At 38.7% G+C, this 26,554-nt stretch overlaps 1 protein-coding gene across 4 annotated transcripts in view; it reads left to right on the top strand.

Annotated features, from left to right (window-relative positions):
- Positions 1–26,554, top strand: part of GPRIN3 (GPRIN family member 3) — a 77,007-nt gene that overhangs the window by 19,313 nt on the left and 31,140 nt on the right. The gene's annotated exons all lie outside the window — the stretch shown is intronic.

The following is a 26,554-nucleotide window of genomic DNA, read 5'->3' as shown; positions in this document are numbered from 1 at the left end:
TTTATAGAACTAGTGTTTCCGTGATTGATGTTTTAATCACAGACATTCATTTACTTATGAAAGTGAGCGATTCCTTATTATAGCTTGCAGCTAAGTGTTCTGGTTGCAAATGGAAGGCTGAACAAAAGGTAATCTATGTACAGGAGGCCCATTTGAGACAAATTCCTTCTTAAAACTCTATTTCTGACAAACTAATGGTGCTTGTCGGGAGGATGGATATACGTTATATTTGTCCATTTCAAACATGAAAATCCACTAATTGTTTTCAAGTTGCGACTTCTGCCTTAGTTTTTTTTAAGTAATAAGTGATTGATTTTTTTTTTCTAGTTAAAAAGAAAGAAAACAGAAGTCCCTGCAGGCACTAGGCTTGTCACTGGACTCTTGTCATCAATATGGAATGTCTTTACCACTTGGTGTTGTTTCAAAATACAAACTCTGTTCCAGAGGGTAACACAGTAGAAAGCACTGCTTTTCAAAAGTGTGGGAGATTTCCATCAGTGACCTGTGAGATGATCTTAGGTAGTATACGGATTTACTTTGTATTGAATAGTTATGAATTTCTTTTAATATAAAAATACTTAGAATAAATTTTAAAGTATATATTTTAAAATATGCTATATGAAAAACATATCACTGGCACAACAAACCTGTGATCTTACAGGTATCATTTCTTAAGGCTAGGCTAATATTTTTAACTAGTGCAGCAGTTACAGTCAATTGAATGAAAAATATTAAGTCAAAAATCATTTAGATAAGAAGTACATAAGATAGAAATCATGAGAGAGGTACACAGGTGTCACAATCTGTGAAAGTGGTACATGAAATCATGTCATTGCCCAAGGCACCTCAGGTTCTCTCTAGAAATGAGAAGGTTAGTCCAGGAATCCCTAAGATCAATTCTAGCTCTAATGTCCAATTATTTTTTTATTTTATTTATTTATTTTATTTATGGCTGTGTTGGGTCTACGTTTCTGTGCGAGGGCTTTCTCTAGTTGCGTCAAGCGGGGGCCACTCTTCATCGCGGTGCGCGGGCCTCTCACTATCGCGGCCTCTCTTGTTGCGGAGCACAGGCTCCAGACGCGCAGGCTCAGTAGTTGTGGCTCACGGGCCCAGTTGCTCCGCGGCATGTGGGATCTTCCCAGACCAGGGCTCGAACCCGCGTCCCCTGCATTAGCAGGCAGATTCTCAACCACTGCGCCACCAGGGAAGCCCTGTCCAATTATTTTTAACAGTCTTTATTCTTGGGCCTGTTTTCTAAATTTTAGTTCTCTTCAGCCTTTTCTGGACCTTAAAGATACCCTTCTTATCTTACCCCTCCGTCAGCAGCAAGCATTCATGCGTTCATTCATTTACGCCACATACTCCTGAAACAAACATTCTGTGGAGAACTTACACACTAGGTAATGTGGGCAAACAAGAAAGCTACAGAATTCTGTACCCCTGACTTCAGTTCTAAATGAGTATACATGTCTGTTATTCCCATTGAAGTTAAAGCCCTCGAAAGCCCTGGACTTCTGCCATAATCTTTTCTTTGTACTTCCTGAACAACTAAAAGATCTTCAGTGGAAAGTCCCTTCATTGATAAAAACACATTATCAAGGCTCACATTACAAATTTAAAACATGTGTTGTGCAAATCCTGAATGGGATTACACATGAGAATGGACAAAAAGGGCTTTCTATATTTCATAGCTAGAGTGGTCTAATGCTTGGGATCTTTTGAACACAAAGGGGAAAAAAAATAGTACTTTCTTGATTTTTGAGTAGAGGGCAATGCAGTTGGTCAGCTAGAAATTTTTACAGGTCTGAGTGAAATGAGGAATACATCAGGTGTTTTTTCTGAATTCAGTTACATTGAGGGAGGAATTGAGTTTCAGTGGTGTTTATTGTTTTTCTATATAATTTACCCCCAAACACGTGGTTAAGGTATAACTATTATTATGACTATATTTCTTTGGGAATTTGTCCTTGAGAAACATTGCAAAAATGTTGTAAGGCACCTGAGTGTCGTAAGTAGAAATTGTCACAAACATCTGTGTAATGTCAATAGAGCTCTTTTATGCTTGCCAGCAATTCATAAGATTCTCCTATACTGGCAAAAAGGATATAGCTGTGGTTTCCTGCTGGAGTTTCTATATAATAGTGAGAAAAGCATCAGAGGATGCAGTTGCTTGTGGTTGTTCGTTCATGTACTGCTGTTCTTTTCTTTCTTGTAAAAAACAGGAAGCTGAAGTTTGTTTTTTACTCAGTTCAACTGATGTTTAATAAGGACTTACCCGTGTACCGCTATGGGAGGATGTAAAAATGAAAAATGCATCCCTGCCTTAAAAGACCATAAAATCTTAATATTAAGAGTAAGAGGTTGAAACATTCATGGCAGTATTTATCTACTTTCAGTGCACATACATTGTGATAAAAGTTAATTGAAATTGTTTTCAAAATTTTAATGTTTATGTTTTGTCATAGCAGGTATAACATTCCAAGTGTCACATTAAAACATATTTTGAAGAAACAGCTAGTTAGTGCGGGTAGTTTTTAATGCTAGTAATTGCACCAAAGTTCAAATTAGTTTGTTAGTTTTTCTGTATTCTCTGGTGATGCATCAAACTTCTAATTCCCCAGCCCAGTAGTTCTGAGGGGAATTGGGCAAAAGAGCATATTTCAAGTCCCTTTCTCAAAGAGAAGGTAAAATAAAATGATATACTTAGGCTTAATAAATCAGTACGATTGCATTTGACACTATCATAAATTTCAGAGAAAGAAAGAAAGCCATGCACAAAGAGAATATTTGTAACCAAGTATGTATTCTGAATAGAAATGATTTAATGGAAGCCATATCAGTTAGGAAAGCAGAACCACTATGGTGATTTGGAATAATGGATTTATTATAAGTTTTAGACCTTGCACAGTTGTGGGAGCTTATAAAAAAGTTTATGAGCAGTGGTTACTTTTGCATCTGGTATTGGGTCTGAAGTCATCATAGGTTAGCAGAGCTGGCAGTGGAAAGAAAAGCTGGATGTGAAGTGGAGACAAGCAAGGACAGACGAGAACCTGTGTTGGACTCCTGTCTCCTCCAGCCTCAGTGACCTGGGAGAACTGTGGAAGGAGCTGGCACTCTGCACTGCAAAGCTGTTCGTGCACCTGGGCCAGAAGGTGAAGGTGGGGATCTGGCGGGAGGCAAAGGACCAAAGCCTGGCCTCTGCCCGACTCCACCGAGGTGAACGGGAAGATCAGCGCCCAGCACCTGTTGCACCACACTGCCCTTCTGAAAGTAGAAACACTGCCGCTTCACTCTGCCTTCCAAACCTCACCTAGGTTTCCCTTGTAACCAACTGTAACGAAGAATCATTTAGAGAAGGGAATTCTGGGAATGGATTTCCATCTGAGCTAAATTGACAGCTGGTACAAAACCATCACAGAAACTAGCCAATAGGAAGAGAAATGTCTAAGGTCAGACAGTCCCTTGTTTTTGAATTCTGCAAGAATCCTTCCTGCTAAAGGACTCAGAATCCAATCTGCTCGTGGATTACGTTGCAGACGTTTTATTCTATTTTACACAAATTTTCTTCTATACACAACTATAAGTTGTTGGTTTACTTACACTCAAAAACTAAAGCTTCAGAAGGAGTATTTATAAAAATAGTTCCAAGATTTATGTCATTTAAGCCACTGAGCTCATCTCTTCAAAATATATATCATCTTGCAATATAAAAGTTAATGAGATTAACTCAGCACATGTCTGGGTGATATAACGATAAACATATTTTCTGCCACAGTAGATTCCAAACTCCATTTTTAGATTTCTGTAGGTGCTACAGAAGGTTCGTATAATATCATGTTACAGAAAAGCAAAAGCTCGTTTAGAGAGAGAAGCTGCCTTCCCGATGTTTCTTTTATTTATTTTTTGTTTTTCTTTGAGACTCTTTTTTTTTTTTAACATCTTTATTGGAGTATAATTGCTTTACACTGGTGTGTTAGTTTCTGCTTTATAACAAAGTGAATCAGTTATACATATACATATGTCCCCATGTCTCTTCCCTCTTGCGTCTCCCTCCCTCCCTCCCACCCTTGCTATCTTTGAGACTCTTTTGCTTGTAAGGATGTATACAGTGGTGCTATATGAAGTGGTGAGCTTATTAATGGTAGAAGTATTCAACCGGCTGCTATAGCCAGAATTCCTGCAATGACTGGGAGGTTGGCCTTCAGAGCTTCTGAGACTTATTCCACTTTTGAGATTCTTTGAGTCATTATCAGTGACTCTCAACCCCTTTTTTTTTTTTGGCCCCCAACTCACTTGATAAATGATGTCTACAGTTGGGTACCGCTTGTATTTCCAACTTTTTCTCTCTCACTTAAAAAACACATTAAAATACAAGTAAGTGATCTAACTCAAAAAATAAATTATAAATAAATAATCCATTATCCCTTACTTAAGTACTAGGAAGAAAAATCTTGTCTTTCATATATGCACGAGAAATCTGTCAAAAAACAGATCACAACCATATTTTGCCATGCTAACCATATTTTCTAATTTACTGCTTAGTAAAGCAAGAAAACAAAAATCTATAGTTTACACAAATAAAAATGGAAATATCCATAACAAGGAAGGAAAATGCATAGTTTTATAAAAATTCCTGTGGTATACAACAACTGATGAAATTAGGCAATACTATCTTACGTTTTGGATGCATTAGTTGTATTGTTGTGTGTGTTGATCTAATCTGATCATAGAGATGCCTTTATTGAAGAAGCATGTGGTATTGGCCTATCGTTGCAAATCTCTGCACTTGGGCTGGGGTAACAGTGCATCATATGTACACAGGTGGCTAGGATTTACTCCTTATCCACTAATGAATCTGCAATCTAGTAGGAGAGAGAACACAGAGATTCAAGCAAAGGGAGAGGAGGAAGTGTTAAGTGTGTGCTTAATATGGAAATGGAAATATTATGGTTCTAAAAAGATGAAGTTTTAAAATTCTGTTCCACAGTATACATCTAGAATGACAAAGACAAAACAAACAAACAAAAAAACTTGACAATACTAAGGGTTGTCAAGAATGTGAAGCAACTGGGGCTCTCATATGCTGCTAGTAGGAATACAAAATGGTACAGCTACTATGGAAAATCTGGCAATTACTTATAAAGTTAAACATTCACTTACCATTTGACCTGGCAATTCCACTCCTATTTACTTAAGTGAAATAAAAACCTATGGTAACACAAAGACCTATTTCTAGGTCATAATCACCAAAAACAGGAAATACTGAAAATATCCCTCAACTAGAGAATGAATAAACAGACAGTGGCACACCTGTGCAATAGAATACTATCCAGCAGTGTTAAGGAACAAACTATTGATATACGCAACACAGATGAACCTCACATATATTATGCCAAATAAAGAAGGCAGCCCGAAACAGTTCTGTACTTTTATCATCACACGACAATCGGGAAAAAGCAAAACCAGGAGTAGAGCACAGATGAGTGGGGGACAGTTTGACTACAGTGGAATAGTCAATTCCCAAAGGAATTTCTTTGGGGGATGATAGGATAGTTTTATATCTTGATTGTGGTGGTGGTTATACAACGATGTATTTGTCAAAACTCACAGAACTGTATACCAAAAAAAGAAAATCTTACTGTACATAATTTTTTTTTAATTCTTAAAAAATAAATTTAGCCTCGAATCATGGTCCAAATTTTAACATCCTCCTGGTTCTGAAATCAGAAAAGCAGGCCATATGGATAAGATGCTAATCCTATTCTCTGTTCATTGACACAGAAAAATGTGCAGATTGAACAGATTTGTGCTCTGATGTCCAGAAATCTCGGGTTAGTTTAGATCTCAAAACTCTCTTTAAATGGATGGAGGCCCTGGATATCAGCTGAGCATTCTGTTGCTTAAAATGATGTTATGTTAACCAGCCGGTGGATGTGTGTGAGAGTAGTGTGAGCTTTCCGTGTCATCTGCTGTCTGTGTGTAAGTGGGCTGCGCCCCCCTCTTTCCCCAATCTCATATTCACAGACCCTGAAAGTAATTATTTACAATCTGATTTATTAAGGTCTTATAATATGGGAAGTGCTGTTCTACATGCTGTGAGCGCTAATACCAAGCTACTTAGAATCTGTCAGAGATGGAGCTTACAACCTAGGGTGAGAGATAAGACATGTGACTCAGTAACTATAATTCAATCAGATTATGATAAATCCTATAATAGAGGTTTTCTCACTGTACTGTGGCTGTTGAGAGGAGGAAGTCATCACTTCCTGCCAGGAAGCATCAGGAAAGGTTATTTTGCGGAGAGGGTGGCGTTTGTCCTGAACTTTAAGATTCTTAGTTCCTAAGCTCTTTGAGAAATGGGTCTTTTCTGTTTTGTTTACTAGTTTTCCCCCATATCTAGTCCAGTCCCTGATACACTATTGATACATCAGTATTTCTGAATTAATAAGAGAAAGAAAAAACAGAGACAGAGAACACACTCTAGGGGTACATGGCCTGAGCACAGGAATGCAGGCAAATGCTTGAGAAATGTATGTTTGAGAAACTGAGACTTGTTCAGTTTGCCTGGAATATAGGGTGCTTGGGGGAAGCAATGTTCCAAAACGGTGTTGAAATCAAACTGGAAGTGTTCTTCTGAACATTTTTCAGTATAGGAAGCCACTGAAGGATTTTGAGCTGAGAATGATATGATCAGTCTGTTTTAAAACAATGTTATTTGACAGTGATTATGAGATAGTGACTATTAGTGATTATATAAGCTGTACTGGAGCAAAGCAGAAAGACCACACCTGAGGCACCTACACCAGCTCAAGCATGACGTAGAGAAGGCAGGGGTTGCAGAAGTCAGAAGCCCTGGGATCAAGTCCTAACTCTGCCACTAAGCTATGGGACAAATCATATAAGTTTCTGAAGCCTCAATCTTTGTATCTATGAGGTTAATGTGGAAATAATAAGAAAGAATATTTGTGGGAGCTTTGTATATTTTAAAGAGCTATATAAATGTGAGTCTCGGCTATCGGAAAGAAAGTTGCAAATATTTCTGGCAGAGATGTGACACGAATTGGTGACTGCATGATTATAGGGGATAAGGGAGCTGAAACTGTCAAAATCACTACAGGATTTTAAGCCAGACCTGGCTGGGAGACCACTGGTGCCATTAACAGAAACAGAGCTGTCAAGAGGGAAAGTTCATTTTGGCATTGATTGACTGATGTCCAGTCCTAGGTTGGATGTTAGGTTTGGGATACTGGCATGACATGCAGGTCCACAGCTATAAAATGGAGAAGGACGGCAATGTTGGGGGAAAAAGTGGTGCCTGAAATTACAGCCATTAGGTCAGCACCGTTAAATACCCTAAGAGTGAAAGAGATTTCCAAGGACAGGAAAGAAGAGGACTGAAGAGAAGAATTCCTCGTAAAACCCAAATATAGGGGTCAGAAAAGGAAAAAGTTTGATCTAAGGCTACAAAGGGGCCATCCAAAAGTGGAAATGAAAGTCGACAAGGAAGAGTGTCAGGAAGAGGCGGGCGTCAGCAGGGAAAACCATCTTCTAGACAGATGAGGAATAAAATTGAGTTTCCTCATTTTGAACTTAAGAAAATAATACTTTCTTTGCTGGCTTGTTGTGGAGAATAAATAAGAAACAGTATGTAGTGCAATATACTTAATAGGCTTAAAATAGGAGCTATTATTAGCATTGCTCCTGGAAATTAATTCCCGTTTTCAATATCCTTTAGGAATTTTTAAAAATGTAACCCAAGCCTTGTGAGTTTTGCATATGTGTGATGTTCCTTTCTTAAAAGTAAATCATAGGCTAAATTTGCTGCACAATAACATCTCCCAACCTTTAAAGCGTAAAACCTAGTTCCACCCCGGTTTCAGAAGAGCTCCGTACTGTCCTGACAAGAGCATATTGTTTTTCAGTAACTCATGAAGGTGCCCTGCATGAAAAACATTTCTCCCATCCCTGCCAAAGTTAAATCATAGCAAAGGAACCCGGGGTAAGAAGAGCTTTCCCATCTGCTTCCCGCTGCCCTAATGTGGAATGTATCATTTATATGGAATTAATGCAACATTTCAATCCTGAAGGTGGCAATGTAAACTTAGTTTACGCAGAAAATCACTAGTGAAGGTAAAAATATTAAAAGAATATTGGTTTGATGTATACACTTTTACTTTGTCTTAATGAATAAGTGATCAGGACAGCATAGAACAATCATAAAATCTATCTATGCCATGCCAATTATTTTTTAAATTTTTATCTAAGAGGCTGAGCATCTCTGCTTTGTTTCAGGTAAAAACCAGTTTGCTTTTAAAACAGGAAAACAAAAACAAAAAACAAAACAAACCCCTCTCTTCCAGGATCACATCTTGCATCTCATCTCAAACCAGCCACCTTGAAAACGTACAAATGTACACAATTAAGGAAACGTAGTGAGAAAGCAGAAAAGGCTCAGGGACATCTGCAGTAACTCTGGGGAAAACTATCCAAGGCAAGGCGCAGGATGCTGTGGTCTTTCAAGATCCTTGTGGCTCTGAAATTCAGTGGCACATTATTCCATGTGTTCAAATGATTAATCAAAAACTGTAGAGGGAAGGTGGCCAAGATGGCAGAGCAGGAAGACCCTGAACTCCCATCCTCCCACAGACACACCAAACTTACAGCTACTTACAGAGCAACTATCTATGAGAACTACCTGAAGACTAATAGAAAAGAAATTTTCACAACTAAAGACACAAAGAAGGAACCACAGCAAAATGGGTAGGACAGGCAGACACACAGTGTAGTCAGAACTCACATCCCTGGACTAATGACCCACAAATGGAAGGAATATAACAATCATAGAGGTCCTCCCCAAGGAGCAAAGGGTCCAAGCCCTACAATGGGCTGAGCTTGAGGGTCCTGCACCAGGAAGACAAGCCCCCAGAACATCTGGCTTTGAAAACCAGGGGGCTTATGTTCAGGAAAGCCCGAGGGCCGTAGGAAACAAGAGACTTTGCTCTTAAAGGGTGTGCCCAAAATCTCATACTCTGAGTCCCGACACAGAAGCAGTAGTTTGAAAGGAGCCAGGGTCAGACCCACTTGCTGATCTTGGAGAGCCTCCTGGAGAAATGGGAGGCAACTGGGACTCCCCCTGGGTATGAAGATGCTGGCAGCAACCATTTTTGGGATCTCATTCTACTGTGATAACACCAGTGCTGGCAAGCCCTATTTTGGAATTCTCCCTATAACCTATTAATACTAGGGACACAGCCCTGCCCATCAGCAGGCCAGTGTCAGCCCTGAGCTCTGTGGGGTCATGCAGACAGCTGCATAGGGACCCAACTCCACCCTCCAGCAGGCCAGCACCAACCCCATGGCCCCCTGTGCCATGTAGCCAACTGCACAGGAAGCCTACCCCACCTACCAGTGTGCCCACAGTAGTCAGTTCTGCCGTAACAGAAAGGTGCACACAGTGCACATAGGGAGCACTCCTAGAGCATATGGCTCTGGTGGCCAGAGGGGAGCAGGCCGCTGGATCCCATAGGACATCTCCTACACGAGGCCGCTTCTCCAAGATCAGTAAATATAGCCCACCTACCTAACACACAGAAATAATCACAGCGAATTGGGCGAAATGAGGAGACAGAGGAATATGTTCCAAATGAAGGAACAAGACATAACTTCAGAAAAAGAACTAAACAAGTAGAGGTAAGAAATCTACCTGATAAGTAATTCAACGTAATGATCATAAAGATGCTAACCAATCATGGGAGGAGAATGGATGAACACAATGAGAATTTCAAGAAAGAGTTACAAGATGTAAAGAACCAAACAGAGCTGAAGAGTACAACAACTGAAATAAAAAATACACTAGAAGGAATCAACAGTAAATTAGATGATACAGAGGAACGTATTAGCAAACCAGAAGACAGAGTAGTGGAAATCACGGAAATCAAACAGAAAAAAACAAGAAACTAGGACAGTTCAAGAGAACTGTAGTGGAAAACACGGAAACCAAACAGAAAAAAACAAAAACAAAAACAAGAAGCTAGGACAGTTCAAGAGACCTCTGGTACAACATCAGGTGTACTAACATTCTCATTATAGGTGCCGGTAGGAGAAGAGAGAGAGAAATGGGTGGAGAACATATTTGAAGATATAATAGCTGAAAACTTCCCCAACCTGAAAAAGGAAACAGACATCCAGGTCCAGGAAGTACAGAGTCCTAAACAGGGTCAACCCAAAGAGGACCACAACAAGACAGTCATTAAAACAGTATGTTACTGGCATTAAAACAGACACATAGATCAGTAGAACAGAATAGAGAGCCCAGAAATGAACCCACACTTATATGGGCAATAAATCCACAACAAAGGAGGCAAGAATATACAATGGGGAAAAGACAGCCTCTTCAATAAATTGTGTTGGGAAAACTGAATAGCTACATGCAAAAGAATCAAACCAGACTACTCTCTCACACCATGCATGAAAATTCAAATTAGATTAAAGACTTAAGTGTAAAACCTGAAACCATAAAATTCCTAGAAGAAAACATAGGCTGAACACTCTGACATAAATCATAGCAATATTTTTTTGGATCTGTTCTCAGGGGAAACAAAAGCAAAAATAAACAAATGAGACTACATCAAACTTAAAAGCTTTTGCACAGTGAAGGAAACTATCAACAACATGAAAAGGCAGCCTACCAACTGAGAGAAATTATTTGCAAACGATATGTCTGATAAGAGGTTATTATCCAAAATATACAAAGAACTCATACAACTCAGCATCAACAAACAAACAAACAAACGCAAATGAAAAATGGGCAGATGACTTGAATAGACATTTTCCCAAAGACAGCATACAGTTGGCCAACAGACACGAATCATTAGGGAAATACAAATCAAAATCACAATGTGATCACACCTGTAAGAATGGCTATCATCAAAAAGACAACAAATAACAAGTGTTGAGGAGGATGTGGAGAAAAGGGAGCTCTTGTACACTGTTGGTGGGAATGTAAATTGGTGCAGCCACTATGGAGAACAGTACAGAGGTTCCTCAAAAAATTAAAAATAGAATTTCCGTATGATCCAGCAATTTCACTTCTGGGTATTTACACAAAGAAAATGAAACACTGATTTCAAAAGATAAATGAACCTCAATGTTTTTTGCAGCATAACGTACAATATCTAAGGTAGCAACCTAAGTGTTCATCAGTAGATAAATGGATAAAGAAGATGTTATATGTACAGTTGACCCTTGAACAAAACGAGAGATAGAAGACTGACCTCCCCACCCCCATGCTGTTGAAAATCTGCATATAACTTTATGGTCAGCCCTCCTTATCTTCAAGTTCTACATCTGTGAATTCAACCAAACAGATTGTGTAGCACTTTATTTAATGAAAAAAATCTGCATGTAAGTGGAGCTGAGCAGTTCAAACCAATGTTGTTCAAGAGTCAACTGAATATATAATAGAATATTAGTCAGCCATAAAAAATGAAATCTTGGCATTTTCGACAACATCGATAGATCTAGAGGGTATTTTGCTAAGTGAAAAAAGTCAGAGAAAGACAAATACCATATGATCTCACTTATATGTGGGAACCTAAAAAGCAAAACAAAACGAGATGAAAACACTCATAGATACAGAGAACAAATGGGTGGTTGCTAGAGGGGAAGGATTGGGGGGGTGAAATAGGTTAAGGAGATTAAGAGGTACAAACCTCCAGTTATAAAATAAATAAGCCACTGGGATGTAATATACAGCATAAGAATATGGTGGATAATATTGTAATAACTTTGGTGACAGATGGTTACTAGACTGGTGGTGATCATTTTATAATGTATGCAAATGTCGAATCACTGTGTAGTATACCTGAAACTAACATAATATTGTAGGTCAACTATATGTCAATTTAAAAAATTGTGGGACCTCCCAAGGAAATTGATAACACCTTTTTGTCATCATTTGATATAAGTTGCTGTCCCAACACTGAAACCAAGGCAAATTTTCTTCTATCTTTACAGTAATCAGTAAAAATCAATGTTATCATGGAATCGGCCCATCAATCTTTCTTAACTTCAGGATTTATTATGATTTTCTAAATTTTCAAACATTTCTAAACATACACATTTCTTTCTCTACTTTCGTTCCACATTTTAGTTAATGGAGTCATTTATTTTTCACTTACTTCAAAGTATGGAACTTTGAAATAATTTCTAGAATAAAATTCAGTTTCTTAACTGGCATTGAAGTCTATTCATAATAGACTTGGGCCTAGAGCCATGTTTCCCAATGAGTATCCCAACACATACCCTGTTTATACACTACTCCCAGCTCTCCCCTTCATATACTCAAGTTCCAGGCATAATGGACCACAGTAAGTCTATAATTTCCCATCTTTGAATCTTTGCTTAGGCTTTCCCCTTTCGGCCCCAAAGCTCAACTTTAAAAGCCCAACTCAGATCTTTACCATGTGCTAGGAAATAGCACACAGTCCAATTTAGTCAGTTTAAATATATAAGCCAGAGTAGACTAACTTCTAATAACATATAACCCCAAAATGTCAAGGCTTAAGGAAATAACATTATATGTATGTATTTTAAAAAATCTTACCCAGCACTTCCAAAAAGCCTTTGAAGTTCACTATAGTGTCAATTGAACATTTGCCCTCCTGTACTCCCATAGCACTTTCCTTTACATGCCTAGTATTATAGTTGTCCTTAGGGGTGTATCTTCCCTAAAATGGTCAATTGTGGAGCATATCAGCCAGCTTTTCTATATCTTTCTATATCTTTGCATAGCCCCCCCCCAACTTAACATAATGCCCTATACATAGGAATCCCCAGTAAATGTTTATTGAATTCAGTTCAGTTTTCCATCGAGTTCAGTACTGAATTCTTCAGGAATTTGAGATGAGAGTAGTAGATTAAAAAAATAATAATTTGCTTTATAAGTATTTTTGTGGTACTACCGTTCAAATCCTTTTAAAATTAACAGTTGAGTTTTTTTTTTTAAGTGGCTTTATTGTATCTAAGATTTTTACCATATTTAAGGTATCTTTAATGTAATGAGATAAAGCATATATTTCCCTGTCAGTACTTGGTGATTTTTCTTCCTTGAGATTTTTGTTTTCTACTCATTATGAAAGTAAAAAAGCTCCTGGAACTAATGATAAGGGATAAAATAAAAATAGGAAATTAATGTATAAGAGGAGATGTACATAGGAAATGGAAATACATTTAAATCGGAGTCACACTTATAAAACATGAAAAAAAAAAAGACAAAAGAACATTAGTATTTTTTGAAGTAAGCTTTCCAAATATGAGGTAGATTCTCAGATGAAAAGAAAGTATATCCCATGTGATCAAGACAGAATATAGGAAAGCACCAATGAAAGGTGAATTTGGCTGAAAGAGAAATATCAAAGCTGTTCTGAAGCCAGCCCCAGCCAGAGCACGAGAAATCAAAAAGTTGAGGACAAGATTTTTGGGATCATCATTATACAGTGGTTATAATGAGCATCACCCACCCGATACTGTCATCTGTATAACTTTAACAAGATGATCAGCAAAAACCATACTTTTGTTGAAGCAAGTTCAGCTTTTGAAATGAACATCTTCATATCTTGCAAACTGGTGTCCTTCCTGACTTCTACTTCTTTTCATTGCTCTTGTTAAAACATTCAGAGAATACGACAACTACTCAAGCATCATGTCCTCTTAATTTTTACGTATATTTACATAAGGAAAACATATTCCTTCTATTCAAAAAAATGAGTGTAATTGAGCAACCTCAACCAAAAGTAAAATGTCTAAAAGTTAAGGGAAAAGGTATATTTTGCAAAAGGAAAAGGGAGAGAGCTGAAAAGATAAGCAACTGATGAAGTCAAGCTAGAAAATGATGAATCTAAATGGAGAACTAGTGTATGACTTCCTTTTCCACTGAGGATAAATTAAGCAGTTGGAGCAGCAGAGTTAGAGATTTGGGCAAAGAGCGGATGTTCTAACAAGCTACTTGTTCATAGTGTTTCCCTCTCAAACACCAGTTCCTCCGCCAGTTCTTGGATGCTGACTTACTTTCAGTTTATGTACAGGGAATCTTGAGTAGTTTCTTTTAGGAATAATTATGGAGAAAGGACATAGTTAGATTTAAGAAAAGTAAAAAGAAGTGCATTGGATGACAGAGTAGAGAGCTGAGATCTTTGCAATGCAGCCTAGGTTGCCAACACATTTTCATAATTAAAATGTCCAGTTATGGACCATGATCTGTTTGTTATTCTGTGACTATGGAGTGGATGGAGTGAGAGACGGGCGGTGGGGAACGGGCAGTGGACATGGAAGGTCACCTGGCAGTGAGTTTCCGTTAGTAGGAAAGTACAAGCAATTGTACTGTGACCATCACTAATACTACTTATGCTGCTGCTGCTGCTAGCCAACACTGTGTGCCAAGCTCTCTTCTAAGAGCTCACAACGACCTCTCTCTCCATCCCTGTGTGATAAGCCTCGGGCACGGAGGAGTTAAGTCATTTACCCAAGGCCATGCAGCTCATAAGTGGCAAGCTGGGTGTGAATCCAAATCATCTGATTCTAGAAGCACACTCTGAACAGCTGTGCTCATGTAGGCTCTCACACAGAGAAATGTTTCCTGAAGGTAAGGGACACAGTAACTCCGAACTCCTAGTAGTTCTGTAATGTGTTGCATTCAGTCTCCTGCCTCTGCTTATGCTGTTTCCTTGCCTTGAGTGACCTCCTTCCAACCATCCTTTCCTTCACACGGCTAACTCTTCACCCTTCAGGTCTCAGCTCAGGGACCATCCTGCTCAGCACAGCTTTCCAGAACCCTCCGCAAGGTGGGTGGGGTCCCTTCCCTCACAGACGTATGTGGTACCCTATGAGTGCATCCATAATAGCATTTACCATAGCATCCTGAAACCACCGTTCTGCCCCATCTTGACACCTTGGATCCTCCTGCTAACTTGTCCTTCACATCTAGTCAACCATGGTGCACAGGAGATTTCACCTCTTCTAGCATTTCTAGACCAATCCCTTCCCCTCTACTCCTGTGACCACTACCCTGGTTCTCTCAGTACCTCCTGCAGTCGCCTTCTGAGAGGTCCTTCTGCCTCCAGTCTCCACACACCTGCCCCGTCAAGCCCTCTGTGACCTGGGGAAATGCCACACAAGGCCCAGAGCAGTCTTGTTTCGTTACTCCCTTTAGCCTCCTCTCTTGACAGATGGCTGCTTTGTGCTATCGGCCTTGGATCTGGAGCTCCAGCAATGCTCAACTACAAGTTGTTCCAGCCCCGTCCCACCCTCAGTCACTCCTCCCAACAGACTGTCTCTCGCTTCTGTACATCTGTCTACATGTTGTTCATGTGCACGTGAAATGCCCTCTCCCCTTCGCTGACAACTCCTGTTCAACTTTCTTTTTTTTTTAAATTGAGATACAGTTGATGTACAATATTATATTAATTTCAGGTATACAGCATAATGATTCAGGACTTTTTACAGATTATACTCCATTAAAAGTTACTACAAGGCAATGGCTATAATTCCCTGTGCTATACAATCTGTCTTTGCTGCTTATCTATTTTATACATAGTAGTTTGTATCTGTTAATCCCATACCCCTAATTTCCACCCCCTTCCCTCTCCCCAATAGTAACCACTAATTTCTTTTCTATATCTGTGAGTCTATTTCTGTTTTGCTACTTACATTCATTTGTTTTGTTTTTTGGATTCCACATATAAGTGATATAATATCATACTGTATTTGTCTTTCTCTGTCTGACTTATTTCACTAAGCATAATATTCTCTAGGTCCATCCATGTTGCTGCAAATGGCAGAATTTCATTCTTTTCTATGGCTGAGCAATATTCCATTATATATATATATATATATATATATATATATATATATATATATATATACACATACACACACACCACATCTTCTTTATCTATTCATCTGTTGATGGACCCTTGGGTTGCTTCCATATCTTGACTATTGTAAACAGTGCTGCCATGAACATTGTGGTGCATATATCTTTTCGAATTAGTGTTTTTGTTTTTTTTGGATATATACCCAGAGTGGAATTGCAGGATCATATGGTAGCTCTATTTTTAGTTTTTTGAGGAACCTCCATACTGTTTTCCTTAGTGGCTGCACCAATTTATATCCCCACCAACAATGTACACGGGTTCCCTTTTCTCCATATCCTCACCAATATTTGTTATTTGTAGGCATTTTGATGATAGCCATTCTGACAGGTGTGAGGTGATATCTCATTGTAGTTTTGATTTGCATTTCTCTAATAAATTATCTATGTTGATCATCTTTTCATGTGCCTGTTAGCCATCTGCTTGTCTTATTTGGAAAAATGTCTATTGAGGTCTTCTGCCCATTTTTTCGTTGGGTTGTTTGGGTTTTTTTGATATTGAATTATATGAGCTATTTATATATTTTGGATATTAACACCTTGTCAGTCATATCATTTGCAAATTTTCTCCCAGTTCGTAGGTTGTCTTTTTGTTTTGTTGATGGTTTCCTTTGCTTTGCAAAAGTTTTTAAGTTTAATTAGGTTCCATTTGTTTATTTTTGCTTTTATTTCTTTTGCCTTAGGAGATAGATCAAAAAAACTATTGCTACGATTAATGTCAAAGAGTGTTCTGCCTAATGTCACTTCCACGAGTTTGATGGCTTATGGTCTTACATTTAGGTCTTTAATCCATTTTGAGTTTATCTTTGTATATGGTGTGAGGAAATGTTCTAATCTCACTGTTTTACTTGTAACTGTCTAGTTTTCCCAGCACCACTTGCTGAAGAGACTGCCTTTTCTCCATTGTATATTCTTGCCTCTTTTGCCCTAAATTAATTGACCATAGGTGCATGGGTTTATTTCTGGGCTCTCTATTCTGTTCCATTGGTCTATTTGTCTGTTTTTGTACCAGTACAAAAACACTGTTTTGATTATTGTACCACACTGTTTTGATTACTGTAGCTTTGTAGTATAGTCTGAAGCCTGGGAGGGTGATACCTTCAGCTTTGTTCTTCTTTTCCAAGAGTGTTTTGGCAATTCAGGGTCTTTTGTGATTCCATATGAATTTTAGGATTATTTGTTCTAGTTCTATGAGAAATGTCACGGGTATTTTGATAGGGATTGCATTAAATCTGTATATTGTTTTGAGTAATTTTAACAATATTAATTCTTCTAGTTCAAGAGCATGCGATATCTCTCCATTTCTTTGTACCATCTTCGATTTCCTTCATCAGTGTACAGTTTTCAGAATATAGGTCTTTCACCTCCTTGGTTAAGTTTATTCCTAGGTATTTTATTCTTTTTGATGCAATTTTAAACAGTATTTTTTTTTACTCTTCCTTCTGATAATTGATTAATGGTTTATAGAAAAGCCACAGATTTCTGTATGTTAATCTTGTATCCTGCAACTTTTTTAAATTCATTTATAAGTTCTAATAGTTTTTGGGTGGAGACTTTAGGGTTTTCTATATAAAGTATCATGTCATCTGCAAATAGTGACAGTTTTACTTCTTCCCTTCCAATTTATCCAAATTTTATTATTATTATTATATTATTATTATTACTTTTATTTGTTTTTCTTATCTAATTGCCATGGCTAGGACTTCCAATACTATGTTAAATAGAAGTGGAGAAAGTGGACATCCTGGTCTTATTCCTCAATTTAGAGGAAAGGCTTTCAGTTTTTCACCACTGAGTATGATGTTAGCTATGGTTTGTCGTAAATGGCCTTAATTATGTTGAGATATGTTCCCTCTATATCTACCACGATGAGAGTCTTTATCACGAATGGATGTTGAATTTTGTCAGATGCCTTTTCTGTGTCTATTGAGATGCACATGTGATTTTTATCCCTCCATTTGTTAATGTGGTGTATCACACTGATTGATTTGCAAATATTGAACCATCCTTGTGTCCCTGGAATAAGTCCAACTTGATCATGGTGTATGACCTCTTTTATATATTGTTGGATTTGGTTTGCTAATATTTTTTTGAGGATTCCTGCTTGACTTTCAAGGCAACTTTGCTGTCGCTTACACTCAGAATCCATAGGTAGGCCCTCACTCAGTTGCACCAGCAGTGTGCTGTCCTCATGCCCTGTACCTTATTCTTTCATGGAGCTCATTACGTTACATTCCAATCATCCCTTTGTGTTTCTGCCTCCCCCACTAGAGAGGAACTTCTTGAAAGTGAGGACTGGTATATACTTATCATGATATTGTCAGTGCCTGGGACATAGCAAAAGCTTGATAAATGTTTGATGAATTAATTAAGGAGTTAATATACATGTTTAAATGTCACATACATAAATAACATTATTTCCACCTTTTATGCCTCGTGCCTTACTATTTCTCCTTCCCCCTCACTGCTCATTAAACTTGGAGCTGTCCTTGTGTGTACCATGACCTGTGTGGTTACTTACAGTGTTCCTGATGCTCCTCTTGGGCTCCTGTTGAAATCTCTGGCACTGAAATTGCCTCTCTCCCCAGCAGATGCCAACCCCTATAGGCAGGGATGGAGTTTTCCTCATTTTTGTGTCTCTCTAGTACTTACCAGAGGCTCAGCACTAATATATGTTAAACAGTTTGGAATAGCTAAAAAAAAGTAATATGTTTCATGTTTAGTATTTCAGGCCCTTTATTTAGCTGTGTTGAGTTGAGTGAATACAAAAAATAATTACTGTGAAGGCCCTGCTTTAATCTCATCTCATAGCCTTCAATCAAGCAAGAGGTTTTACAAGCAACACACTAAGGCCCTTGGCAAGCTTTGTTAATCTTAATAACAGGTGGTCTTATTAGGCCTGAACAGATGTAGATGATGTTCTTATCACTTTTAGGAAAAAAATGGCCTCCATTACCATCTGAGAGTAATATAATTGCATATATGACCAATAATCAGATTAATGAATTCTTAAAGGTAAACAAGTCCAGCTTGTTATATCTTTATTAAGCGAATTTCCACAGATTTGTGAGATCTTTGACGTAAATTCATAGTTCCCATGATAACCAAGTGGGAATAACCCACTAAGCCACTTCAGGCCATGAAGAGGTCATTTTTAATTAAAAGTGCCAACACATCTGACAAGTAAGTTCTCAGACTAGCATCCTACACACTTTGCATTGATCCTTTCCTAATGAACTCTTATAAACCTGTGGGTTTATCCCAATGAAGGCTGCACACTGCTGAAGCAAGAGAGAGACTGCAGCTGCTCATGGTCAGGCTGACAAGGCATGATGTAAACTTTCCCGGCTTCCATTTATTTTATTGTTTGAAAAGGATATTTCTATTACCTAGATAATCATATAATATTTATTTTTGTTATAAACTGCTGGTCAAAGCAGTAAAATAAAAATGCAAAGCAAACAATTCATGATTTGAGATAGCATGGACATAATTCTCATCATTGCTAGTGAATGAAATTAACTTCAATAATAGAAAAAGCTCTTCCTTTATGTTAAAGTAATTTTGTTGGCAATACATTGCACCTTGTTGGTCTTATGTGAGATCTTATTTTTCCCATTAATTTATATCCACTCTACTTGATGATTTGTAACTTTCTACTTGAAGGAAATAAAATCACACTTCTTTTGAGGCATGTTAACTTATACCAATGTTAACAGCATGTATTTTTTCTCTTGTTAATGCCATGTAGGATACTGGGGCTGCCATGTAGGCACCCTCTCTATACTCTCTCAGAACTTACTGCCTAACAAAGAAAAACAAAGGAAAAAAATAAACAACAACGATGGACAGCATAGCAATGCATTATAATGGAGATATGCACAGAGGCAATGAGAGAACAGAGGGGAGGTATCTGAAGCAGGGACTGGGAAAGGCTTAGGGTGGGAAAGTTCCAAGAAGGCTTCCCAGAGGAGGAGATGCTGAGCTGAACTGAGGTTCACAAAGGAGTAAAGAGTTAGGAACAGCGTGTTAGTTTCCTAGAGCTGTCGTAACAAAATACCACAAACTGGGTGGCTTGAAACGACAGGAATCTGTTCTCTCACTGTTCTGTAGGCTAGAATCCAAGATCAAGGTGTCAGCAGGGTTGGTTCCTTCCAGTGGCTCTGAGGGAGAATCTGTTCCATGTCCCTCTGCTAGCTTCTGGTGGTTGCCAGCAGTCCTTGGTTTGTAAATACATCACTCCAATCTCTGCTCCTATCTCTTCACGGGACATTCTCCCCTGTATTTGTGTCTTTGTCCATATTTCCCTCTTCTTATGACACATCCTAACTTGATTCTATCTACTAAGACCCTAGTTGTGGATTAAGGTCACATTCACAGTCTCTGGGTGGACCTGAATTTTAGGGGACAGTATTCAGCTAGTACAGAGGGCATTCAAGAAATAGGAAGCAGCATGGATAAGGCCACGTGGGGACCTTGACATGTTTGAGCAACCATGGATGCTTGTCAATGGTTGGATTGAAAGGCTCTGGGAATCCTAACAAGTTATGAGGCTTAAGAGGTAACAGGAGCTTCGTCACAAAGAGTTTTGTGTGCCAAGCTCAGGAATTTGAATTTCCTCATGAAATGTGTGGGTGTCACAGAAGGATTTTAATTCTGGAAGGTACATGATCATATTTACATTTTAGAAAATCTCTCTGGCAGCAGTGTGGGGAAGAGAAGAAGGTACAGATTGCAGGCAGAGAGATTATGTAGGAAGTCCTTGAAATAATTCTGGCGAGAAATGATAAGCACCTACATTACATCAGCAGCAGGGAGACTAGAGAAGAGGTGGTTCATAGAGGAGATATGTAGAAAGAAGGATCTCTGAGACATGGTGGCTAGTTAGATGTGAAGGAGGAGAAGAGAAAGACAAGAATGGCTTTCCAGTTTCTGGCTTGCATGAGGAGATGGAGGTGACATTCACTGAGATAATTAAGGAGGAGGAACGTGCTTAGAGGTAAAGGTGGATGAGCTTTTGGACCTATTTGAGGTACCAATAACACTTCTAAGTGGAGAGCTGCTATTTTGGAGATCAATAGGCAGTTCTGGCTTGAGATTTGAGATTCATGAACATATAAGTAATTGTGTCCCTCAAGTTGAGTGTAAAAAGTGAGAGGAGCAGACGATCTGGGAAATGCCAACATTTAGGAAATTAACTGAGGAAAAAAGAACCAAAGAATGCATTAAAGAGGAGATTTCTGTAGAAAAAAGAGGAAAACCCAGGGAGAGCATACCACAGATAAGAGAGCTTCCAGAAGGACACAGTGCTCAGACTGTCAAATGCTACTGAGAAGTCAGCAGAGGTAAGGAGAGAAGAGTGTTTGTTTTGGCAAAATCCAGTCATTGATGGCTTTAGCAAGGCCAGTTTCAGTGGAGTGGCAGGAATGACAGAGGAAGAAACAAGACCATAGTAGATTTGGGACAAGGGAGGCGTGTAGGGATTGTGGACTGTCTTTTCAAGAAGTTGGATTGTGAGGGAATCGAAGATCTCTTGGAGTCAGTAGCTCCGTGGGGTTAGGGAAGAGGTTTCCCCTAATGATGGGGATTTAAGCATGCTGTGATCCCACTCAAGTGGGAAAATATGGGTTCTACAGGGTGGCCTTGGGGCAGAGGTGGAAGGTGGAAAAGTGTAGGGATATCTCTTACAAATAAAGGAGTCTATGAGAACATGTTCTTAAGGCAGTTGAGGGGTTTCTCATACAGTTGCTATGTGGACATCTTGTTAATATGAATAAAAATCTTTCCTTCATTCTCCATGAAATGGGCATTTTTTGCTGGCTACCTTTCCCAAATCCATTCCCTGTCCTTTTGGAACAACGTTCCCATTTCCTCTTGGGGAATTGATTGTTCTGCTATGTTTGCAGCCCTAGAACTCTTAGACAAGATGCCCTGTCCTCCCCAGGCAAGGGTCAATTGTGCCTCTCTCCTAGGGCTTTGAATCTGGAGCCTTAACTGGTACAGGGGTTGGGGGAATGGGGGGAAGGGGTGATTAGAGTTAACTTATCCCAATGACAGTTCTTTACCATATCCTGGCTTCTACCCTCTTCTACGTTGCTTCTGTAGCCTCTTCTTCAATTCTATGACTACCCCATATCCTTTGATAGGCTATAGTGCCAAAGACTCGAGCCACATGGCTTGGGTTCAAATCCAGTTTGGCCACATCCTACCTGCGTGACCTGGAGCAAGTTATCACTTAGCTTCTCTGTGCCTTGGTTTCCCTATCTGTGGGACTAGTAATGGTGCCTATATACTGGGTTCTCTAGGAATTAATGAGTTTAATGCTTAGAATGGTGCCTACTCAAGTAAGCGCTATAGGTGTTTGTTATTATTATTCCAATAAATCCCCCTTCTCTGTAAGCTAACCAGGATCATCTGTTGCTATGTGGCACGAAAGAATCTTAATGGATACCTCTTTCATTCCAAAGGCATAACATTATATTATACTGAACTTGAAAATCGCATGTAATTAATACTTTCGTAGGGATTGACCATTCACAATGGTTTAGAGAGAAAGAGAATTTGAATATGATAGTATAGTTGTGGCAAATGGATGAAAGCTCTCATTTAAGTTTCAAATAAAGAAGGTTAACAAGAGACATTAATGGCATGTTTGTACAGAGTTTTGGAGAAAAAATATGGGGGAGTTTTAAAAAATTATTTTGAAATGTGATAATTCCACACTGTCTACTGATAGAAATGAGATGGATATGATTGTTCCTTTCTTTCTAAATTCATAATACAGTAGAAAATGCAGTGATCCAAGAATCAGATTTGAAGGCTTATGTCACTTATGTCCCCTAAAGGTGACATTTCTCAATGAGTCTCAATTTCCTCATGAAGAAAATGCTCACTGCTGTATGACATTGAGCTCTGGGGTAGTTTGTTACACAGCAATATTGCAGCTAAAAGTAACTGATAAGGTGGGTTATAAAGCAGTGGGATTAGGTAAGATCCCCTTTAAGGAAAAGGGGGAAAAGGCCGAGGAATAAATCTAACAAACTCTGGCAGTTAGAGTTAAGGAGGAAAAGCTACCCAAGGAGGACTGCAGAGAAATACAGAAGAAAACAAATAAATGGCGGGTCATGGAGGCCAAGAGAGGCACACATTTCAAAGAAGAAATAGTCACATGTTGAATGTGGCTAAGAGGTCAACTAAGATGAAGGCAGAAAGTCTTTGGGATTCATCCACATCGAGGTCACCAGTGATGGCAGCGTGAGGCTGGGTGGAATGCAGTGATGAAGGTTGGGCTTTATGAGTCAAATAATGAGCAACTAGTGACAAGAAATTATACCCAGGAGCCTCAGACACCCAAGGACAGAGGACAGAAAAAAGGAGTTTGGAATGACTAAGGCCCAGCAAGTGGCCCAGCAGTGAAACATGACAATTTCCTCTCTGCAGACAAGTAATCTAAGGTCACCGTTGTGGACTGACTCTCCAAGGTCCCCATGACACAAGGGGAAAAGCCAAGTTGTAGATGTGATAGGTGGAGTGATAACGGGCAGGCAGCCACGTAGGGCAACATCTGGGTCAGCACAAGAAAGCACAGAGGTTTGGAAGTAGAATATAGTTCAGCCTGTGTTCCCTGGGGTTCCTGGTCCCTCCCTGGCATGCGCAGTGTGGGGACTACAGACTGCCCCTTGCAGACAGATGTTCTGCTCTTGCAGGTCTCTTGTGTCTTCCCCTGGGATCTTCTTGCCTCCCACCTAGACATAGGCCCCACAAGGGCGGGATCGGCCACTTCTCCTGAGAGGTTAGCCCACAAATAGAGGGAACACTGGCTACTCTTTTCACCGTTTGGGCTGGAATCTACAATTCCGAAGCCATTTTAAGAATTCAGCTGTAACCTCAAAAGCCACTGTGATGGAGAATGGACACTTCTGAGGTCATAACACTCCCCAACTTTAATGGTTCTAGGAGGAAAATTCTTTGTTTGGGCTGAAGGCCCTTCCCAAAATGTGTGAGAAGCTAATGAATCAGAATGAATTGTTGAAAAGGAAAAAAAGACATTAAAAAAGCGTTATATTTAGGTCTGCCCAAACAAGCATATTTGACCCACATCCTTTTTCTTTTCTTTTTTTTTAAAGTGATTCAGTTATACAAATATACATACATATATATTCTTTTTCAGATTCCTTTCCATTTAGGCTATTACATGATATTGAATATAGTTCCCTGTGTGATGCAGTAGGACCTTGTTGTTTATCTGTCTTATATACAGTAGTGTATATCTGTTAATCCCAAACTCCTAATTCATCCCTCCCTCCCCATCCCCCTTTGGTAACCATAAGTTTGTTTTCTATGTCTGTGAGTCTATTTCTGTTCTGTAAATAAGTTCATTTGTGTCATCTTTTTAGATTCCACATATAAGTGATATCATAGGATATTTGTCTTTGTCTGATTTATTTCACTTAGTATGATAATCTCTAGGTCCGTCCATATTGTTGCAAATGGTATTATTTCATTCTTTTTAATGGCTGAGTAATATTCCAGTGTGTGTGTGTGTGCGTGTGTGTGTGTGTGTGTGTGTGTGTGTGTGTATGCCACATCTTTATCCTTTCATCTCTTGGTGAACACTTAGGTTGTTTCCATGTCTTGGCTGCGTGCACCATGAACACTGGGGTGCACGTATCTTTTCTAATATTAGAGCTTCATCTTTTCCAGTTATATGCCCAGGAGTGGGATTGCTGGATCATATGATAACTCTATTTTTAGTTTTTTAAGGAAGCTCCAGACTGTTCTCCATAGTGTCTGCACCAATTTACATTCCCAGCAACAGTGTAGGAGGGTTCCGTTTTCTCTACACCCTCACCAGCATTTATTATTTCTAGACTTTTTGATGATGGCCATTCTGACTGGTATGAGGTGATACCTCACCAGTAGTCACAAAACCATGTATTTTTGATGTGCATTTCTCTAATAATTAGCAATGTCAAGCACCTTTTCATGTGTCTTTTGGCCATCTGTACGTCTTCTTTGGAGAAATGTCTATTGAGGGTCTTCTGCCTATTTTTTGATTGGGTTGTTTGGGTTTTTTTGTTATTGAGCTTCATGAGCTGTTTGTGTGTTTTGGAAATTAATCCCTTGTCAGTTGCATCAATTGCAAATATTTTCTTCCATTCCATAGGTTGTCTTTTTGTTTTGCTTATGGTTTCCTTTGCTGTGCAAAACCTTTTAAGTTTGATTAGGTCCCGTTTGTTTACTTTTGCTTTTATTTCCATTACTCTAGGAAACAATCCAAAAAAATATTGCTGCAATTTATGTCAAAGAATGTTCTGCCTGTTTTTCTCTAGGAGCTTTGTAGTGTCCGGTCTTACATTATAGTATCCAGTCTTACATTTGACATGTATTATTATAACCTATCATTTTATGAATGTATCCCTCCTCTCCCCATTATGGGAATATTAAGTATGTGTTCAGACTAACGCTGCAGGAGCCAAACTCCTCCTGCTGGATTCTTGGCAGGCAACCAACATACCCAGCCAACATACCCACTCTACAAATGAGAGTAGGAGAAATGATGACACCACCACCTTTGAATTACCGTCATGTGGGTAATAGAGAAGAGGCTGAGAAACACTGCCAGTATGCCTGACAATAATAATAATCTGTAACTGTTCTTTCCCTGTTTCTTTACAGATTGCAATACACTCACATTATTTTCTAATACATTTATGTTTCTTCTCTTTTAGTTTTAGAGGCTTTGGGATGAGTGAGGGGAGGATATACTTCTCATGTGTAACAGATTACCTGTTATTTCTGTAGAGAAACATAAGAGTGATGTCTAGTTTTTCAAAAGAAACTAACTACCATTTATGTTAGCACCCCCCCAAATGAAATATTTAGGTATAAATCTAACAAAATATGTACAAAATCTATGAGGAAACCTACAAGACTCTGGTGAATGAAATCAAAGAACTAAATAAATGAAGAGATATTCCATGTTCATGGATAGGACGAGTCAGTAATGGCAAAATGTCAGTTCTTCACAACTTGATCTGTAAGTTTAATGAAAAACCAATTGAAATCTCAGCAAGTTATTTTGTCATCTTGACAAACTGATTCTAAAGTTTATGTGGAGAGGCAAAGGACCTAGAATAGCCAACACAATATTGAAGAAGAACAAAGTTGAAGGACTGATGCTACCAAACTTCAAGGCTTACTATGAAGCTACAGTAATCAAGGCAGTCTGGTATTGGTGAAAGAACAAATAAATCAATGGAACATTGAAATGTCATTAGAGTCCAGATATAGGCCCACATAAATATAGTCAACTGATCATGAAGAAAAGAGCAAAGGCACTACAATGAAGCAAAGATAATCTTTTCAGCAAATGGTTCTGGAACTGGACATCCACATGCAAAAAATTTAGTCTAGGTACAGATCTTACACTCTTCACAAAAATTAATTCAAAATGGATCATAGACCTAAATGTAAAATGCAAAACTATAAAACTCCTAGAAGATCACATAGGAGAAAACCAAGATGACCTTGGATATGGTGATGACCTTTTAGATACAACACTAAAGGCACAATCCATGAAAGAAAAAATTGATAAACTGAACTTCATTAAAATTAAAAGCTTAT

This window comes from Balaenoptera physalus (genome assembly GCF_965194825.1).
Source record: "Balaenoptera physalus genome assembly, chromosome: 5".
NCBI lineage: Eukaryota > Metazoa > Chordata > Mammalia > Artiodactyla > Balaenopteridae > Balaenoptera > Balaenoptera physalus.
This window is presented reverse-complemented; position numbering and strand designations above follow the sequence as displayed.